Source organism: Pyrgilauda ruficollis, unplaced genomic scaffold (genome assembly GCF_017590135.1).
Source record: "Pyrgilauda ruficollis isolate IOZ18807 unplaced genomic scaffold, ASM1759013v1 scaffold652, whole genome shotgun sequence".
NCBI classification, from domain to species: domain Eukaryota; kingdom Metazoa; phylum Chordata; class Aves; order Passeriformes; family Passeridae; genus Pyrgilauda; species Pyrgilauda ruficollis.
In genome coordinates this window covers 14,366-21,320 of record NW_024528289.1, presented here as the reverse complement: position 1 = coordinate 21,320, position 6,955 = coordinate 14,366, and the positions used below count along the sequence as shown (strand labels likewise).

Here is a 6,955-nt window from a genome sequence, read left to right as displayed (position 1 = left end):
TTTGTGTGTTGTCATCTGAGCAGTAAACACTTTATTACACTCTTGATGATACATATTTTTTAAATGGAACTAGTAAGAATTATATACTAAAGCAATGTCACTTTGAGAAGCTTATTTGGTAGAAAAGTTAAATTTAAATGTCTTAAGGTTTTGCCAGTGATGTAGAGGATTTTTTCTTGTGAGACTCTAGCTTTAGTTAAGTTTGATTAGTAAATACAGGTTTGTCTGTGATATGTACTGTCACTGCATAGTGTGGCAGTATTAACTACTTAATAACTTGTTCTGCTGATGGTAATAAAGCATGTCTTGTTATGTAATACTATTCAACTTTGTGTGTGTCTAAAAACACTAGGCAAGTTAAAGACTTGTTTTCTACTGTAAAACCATTTGTAGTTGTCTCAGTCCTTTTTACAATTATGAAGACTGATAATTCAGATAATATTGCAAGCTGGAGGGAATTTCTATTTATTAAAATACTTGTTTTATTATTAACAAAGAAGATGAGAAACTGACATATGGGATCAGTCTTGGCATTTCACTAGGGTAAGATTTAAAGATACTGGATGTTTTGGAGAGATGTATGAAAGTTTTGATAAGTAATCAGTCAATATGATACTTATTTTTAATCCTTGATCAGTCACTTCTTTGATGTTGGTTTTCTACAACCTATTTTTCCCACACATGAATTATGGTTGCTGTCACAATTACAGGTGTAGAAGCATGTACTATTCAAGAAAGGAGATGTCACAGTACATATTCTAAACATTACAAAACATGGTTTTAAATACTTCTTCTCAATGCTAATGCTTTTCCTATTAGCAAGTCAGTTGGCAGTCTGCTTTGAATATATTCCTAATCTTATCTTTGTTTGTACCCTGATGTAATTATTTTGAAATAAAGTTAATAGCATTTAGTTCTGGGCTGCTTTATATAGATAAGTGTATACATGCGCCCATTACCTTTGTTCTTATCAAATTTATATTTGCATATATTTGAACTTGCATTCTATCAGTGTCATAAGCAAGTTTATTGATTAGTTTGCAAACTCACTAAAACAGTCTCAAGAGAAATGGAGAATAATTAGGAATTCAGTGATAATCCTATTAGTTTTGTATTTCTATTACCCGATCTTGTGATCTACAAAGGCTAGAAACACTTAAATAGTACAAGAAAGCTTTATTTTAAATTTGGTTATATAGTTTCATTATATGAAGCCAGCTTTTTGTAGCTGTAGGGCCATCTGTAATATGTATTTTAGGAAAGCAGATTACCATTTGGCTAGAATATATTAAATTAAGAAAAAAGGTGGCTGGACTGAATATTGATGGAATTCAGGCAGAAGCAAGATGTTAGCAGCCAGATTGTTGCAAGTGAATGGAATACAGAAAAGACAGATAAATTATTTAATGAGTTTGAGTTTTACTATGGAAAAGATTTTTTTTAAATTCAAGCAGCATTCAGCTGTGAAAGCATCTCACATACTGTACTGCACTGCAGGTCTAACATGACTAAAAGTGATTTTTAAAAGGTCAATTCATGTACATATTCATGTGTTCTTTCTGGATCTCAATAGGAAAGGTGCAACAACAAATGGATTAATGAAATAGCCTTTTTACTAAGACAAAATAAAAAGAGCAAATCTTATGTCCCTTCATATGGTGGGAACCCTGTGATCATGCAGCAACAGATGCACCCAGATGTGTTTCTCTCATGGCATGCTACACAGATTGTCTGTGGAGGGAAGCTCCATCTTTTTTGTATTTGAGATTTTATAGAATCATAGAATTGCCTGGGTTGGAAGGGACCTTAAAGATCCTGTAGTTCCAACTCCCCCTACCAAGAATAGGGACACCTTGTACTAGACCAGGTTGCTTAGAGCTCTATCCAACCTGGCCTTGAACATTTCCAGGGATGGGGCATCCACAACTTCTCTGGGCAACCAGTTCCAATGCTTCACCACCATCAAAGTAAAAAAAAAATTCCTTATATCTAATCTATACCTATTCTCTTTTAGTTTGAAACCATTACCCCTTGTCCTGTCACTACATGCTCTTGTTAAAATTCCCTCTCCATCTTACTTGTAGGCTCCCTTCAGGTACTGGAAGGCCACAATTAAGTCATGTCGAAGTCTTCTTTTCAGTCTAAACAAACCCAATTCTCTCGGCCTTTCCTCACAGGAAAAGTGCTGCATCCCTCTAATCAACTTGGTGGCCTTCCTCTGGATCCACTCCAATGGGTCAATGCCCTTACTGCACTGGGGACTCCAGAGCTGGATGCAGCACTCCAGGTAGGGTCTCACCAGAATGGAGTAGAAGAGGGGCAGAATCACCTCCCTCGCCCTGCTGGCCACACTGCTTTGGATGCAACTCAGGATACAATTGGCTTTCTTGGCAACAAGCGCACATTGCCAGCTCATGTCCAGCATCTCCTCCATCAGCACCCTCAAGTTCTTCTCAGCAGGGCTGCTCTTGATTTGTTCATCCCCCAGCCTGTATTGATACTGGGGGTTGCTCTGACCCAGGTGTAGCATCTTGCAGTTGGTCTTGTTAAACCTCATGAGAATTCCATGGGCCACTTCTTGAGCTTGTCCTGGTCCCTCTGGATGGCATCCTGTCCTTCAGGTATGTCAACCACACCACTTAGCTTGATGTCATCTGCAAATTTGCTGAGGGTGCATTCTATCTTTGTCTATGTCATTAATGTCACTGGTCCTAATACAGACCCCTGAAGGACATAATAAAATATTGTATCTACTACCCATTAGTGATCTTCCATGTAGGGGGGGATGAAGTGGCAGCACATAGTCTGAGGGCAATCAAAAAAGATTTTAGGGCCTTGGGATGGTTGGTAAGGGAATCTGGGGCACAATGTATATTCTTCTCTATACTTCCAGTTGAAGGCAGCAACATTGGAAGAAACAGATGGACTGTCTATTAATACATGGCTTTGCAGCTGGTGTCACTACCAACATTTTGGGGTTTTTGACAATGGAATGGCCTACACAGCACTGGGCATGCTGGCATCAGATGGGATTCACCATTCTTAGTGGGGGAGGAGAGTCTTTTCCCAGGAACCACTGGGGCTTATTGGCAGGGCTTTAAACTAGATGTGATAGGGGAGTGGGACAATATCAGGCTTGTCCCTGGCACGCTGTGGGATGAGAAGCAAAGGTTAGAGGAATAGGGTGCTAGTGAGGGTCCTCTGCTGGTAACTCTGAAATGTGCTGGTCACATTGAAGTACACTTGAAGTCTTACAGAGATGAGCCAGGGACTCCTGAGGTAACAGAAGTCAACAGGGAAACACCAGGGAAATATCTCACAGGAATAAAAGGGTGTTCCTCTAGGAAGGCAACATGGCTGATGACCCAGCTGAGGTGCTTTTACACCAATGCATACAGCATGGGCAACAAACAGGAGGAGTAGGAAGCCACTGTGTTGCTAGAAAGTTATGACCTTGTTGCCATTACTGAAACTTGGTGGGATGAATCCCATGACTGGAGTGTGACTATTTATAGCTACAGGCTGTTCAGAAGAGATGAGAGAGGAAGGAGAGGCAGATGGATTGCCCTCTACATGGAGAGGTGGATTGAGTGTGAAGAGTTGTGGGTTGAAAGCCTGTGGGTCAAAATAAGAGACCAAGGCAACAAAGGGCACCTTGTGGTTGGTGTTTACTACAGGCTGCCCAATCAAGGGGAACCTGTTGATGAAGCCTTCTTGCTCCAGCTACAGGAGGCATCATGCTCACAGGCTCTTTTCTTGCTGGCGGACTTCAGCCACTCTGACATCTGCTGTAAAAGTAGCATGGTGAGCTGTAGACAATCCAAATGACTCCTGGAATGCATGGAGGATTGTTGGGAAGGATGAAAGTTTGACAAGAAAGTCTCACAGATATGTATGGTCTTTGAAGAGCCGCCTGGAGTCCCGCATCCCTCATTATGGCTCTTACAGAGGATAACTTTCTGATCCAAGTAATAGACAGTCCTACCAGAGGGGATGTGATAGTGGATGCATTGGTCACCAATGCACGTGAGCTAATCGGGGGTTTTAAGATTGGAGGGAACCCGGGCTGCAGTGATTGTGCACTGCTGGAGTTTGCAGTCCTGAGGGATATGGGTCAGGTAAGGAGTAAAGTCAGGCCCCTGAACTTAAAGGAAAACAAACTTCCAGCTCTTCAAGGAGGTAGTCAATAGGATCCCCTAGAAGACTGCCCTCAGGGTCAAGGGAGTAGAACAAAGCTGGCAGATCTTTAAGGATGTTTTCCATAGAGCACAAGTGCCAGCAATCCCCAGGAGCAAGAAATTGAGCATGGAAGGCAAGAGACCAGCATGGCTGAGTAGGGACCTGCTGGTCAAACTAAAGGGCAAGGTATTCCACCTGGGTCAGAGCAACCCCCCAGTATGAATACAGGCTGGAGGATGAACAAATCAAGAGCAGCCCTGCTGAGAAGAACTTGAGGGTGCTGGTGGAGGAGATGCTGGACATTGTTGTATCGTGCTTTTTGTTTTATCAGTAGGTCTATGGTTTTGGCAATGTGCGCTTGTTGCCAAGAAAGCCAATTGTATCCTGAGTTGCATCCAAAGCAGTGTGGCCAGCAGGGCGAGGGAGGTGATTCTGCCCCTCTTCTACTCCATTCTGGTGAGACCCTACCTGGAGTGCTGCATCCAGCTCTGGAGTCCCCAGTGCAGTAAGGGCATTGACCCATTGGAGTGGATCCAGAGGAAGGCTACCAAGTTGATTAGAGGGATGCAGCACTTTTCCTGTGAGGAAAGGCTGAGAGAATTGGGATTATTCAACCTGGAAAAGAGATGTCTATCTTGTACTGAGGAACCCAGAACTGGACACAGCACTCTAGATGCGCCTCACCAGGGCTGAGTAGAGGGGCAAAATCACCTCCCTCAGCCTGCTGGCAATGCTCTTCCTAATGCACACCAGGATACCATTGGCCTTCTTGGCCACAAGGGCACACTGCTGACTCATGGACTGCTTATTGTCCATCGGGACCCCCAGGTCCTTCTCCACAGAGCTGCTTTCCAGCAGGCCAGCTCACAGCCTGTACTGTTGCATGGGGTTATTCCTCCCCAGGTATAGGACTCTGTACATGCATTTGTTGAATTTCAGACAGTTCTTTTCTGCCTGCTCTTCAACATGTTGAGGTCCTTCTGAAGGGCTGTGCAGCCCTTTGGGGTATAGGCCACTCCTCCCAGTTTTGTGTCATCAGCGAACTTGCCAAGAAGGCACCTGCCCCTTTGTCCAAGTCATTGATGAATAACTTAAAGAATAATGGTCCTGGTATTGAACCTATTGAACCTGGAGGCTATTGGCAGGCCTCCAACTAGGCCCTGTGCCACCAATTACAACCCTCTGGAATCTCCTATTCAGACAGTTCTCAATCCACCTCACTGTCTACTCATCCAGTCCATACTTCCCAAATTTGCCTATGAGTATGCTGTGAGAGACAGTGTCAAAAACCTGGCTGAAGTTGAGGTAGACAATACCCACTGCTCTCCCCTCATCCATCCAGGTAGTTGTTTCATTGTAGAAGGTAATTATGTTGGTCAAGCATGATTGCCCTTTAGTGAGTCCATGGTGACTACTCCTGATCACCTTCTTGTCATCCATCTGGAGAGATGGCTCCAGAATGAGGCACTTCATCACCTTTCTAGGAATTGATGTGAGGCTGACTGGATGGTAGTTCCCTGGGTCCTCCTTGCCCTTTTTGAAGACTGGAGTGACATTTGCTTTCTTCCAGTCATTAGGCACCTCTCCTGATCACCATGACCTTCCAAAGATGATAATGAGTGGCCTAGCTATGATGTCCACCAGCTCGCTCAGCACTCTTGGATGCATCCTGTCAGGGCCCATGGACTTGTGGATGTCAAGTTTGCCTAGGTGTTCTCTGACCCAATCCTCCTTGACCAAGAGAAAGTGTTCCTTCCAAGATTCCTTTACCCTGGTCTCCTGGGGCAGAGATCCCTGAGGGCTGGTCTTGTCAGTGAAGACTGATGCAAAGAAGGCATTCAGTAACTCTGCCTTCTCTGCATGCTCTGTTACCAGGGTCCTGCCTCCATTTAGTAACAGGTCCATATTGTCATTTGTTTTCCTTTTGTTATTGATGTACTTGAAGCAGCCCTTCTTGCTGTCCTTGACATTATTGACCAGATTTAATTCCAGATGGGTATTTGCCTTCTTTGTCTCATTTCTACTTACTCTGACAACCTCTCTATATTCAGTCCAAGTGACCTGTCCCTGCTTCCATCTCCTGTGTGTTTCCTGCTTACGCTTGTGTGATGACAGGAGTTCTTTATTTATCCATGCAGGTCTCTTGCCCCTTATTTCTTTGCCTGGAGGAAGTGATCCTTGAATACCAACCAAGTCTCTTGGACCTCTTTTCCCTGCAGGGCCTGTTCCCATGTGTCATGGCACAAGTGGAAACTTCAGACAAGCCCTGCCTTAGCCTCAGATTTGGCAAGAGTTTAAATTTAAGGAATCACTCTGGCCTAATGATGTGTTCTAATGATGGCAAATCAGATTTATTTATAAAAAATGAGTTATTTAATTAACAGACAAGAGGTAACGGATGAAAGATCTTAATCAGAATTACTTACTACACAGATTAAAACTAAAGAACTACCGGTAGATTACAGCATAACATAACAGTACATGATATCAAGGTACCTGTATTAAAGCTAACAAAGGAAATAGTATTGATTAGGAGTTCAATGTAACTTGCCACCAAAATGACAATAGTGTACACAGAGTCCTTTCACTTAACCTCTGGAGAGTAACTGTAAATCAGGCATCCCTACTCCTGGGAGAAAGTCCACACGTTTCCAGGAAAATGTGTAGATTTCTGCTTTGTGAAAGTCTGGTGTGGCTTTTATAGTTTGTAAAGTGAGGTGTCTGTCAGTCAGAAATCCAGCTCATCTTTCCAGATCTTACTTCAACAGTAAGATGT

The 6,955-nt window shown here is 43.2% G+C and overlaps 1 pseudogene; it reads right to left on the bottom strand.

The window, feature by feature from the left end:
* Positions 1-2,250: 2,250 nt before the first annotated feature.
* On the bottom strand, positions 2,251-6,411 carry LOC121362648 (annotated as a pseudogene).
* Between the last annotated feature and the right edge of the window lie 544 nt (positions 6,412-6,955).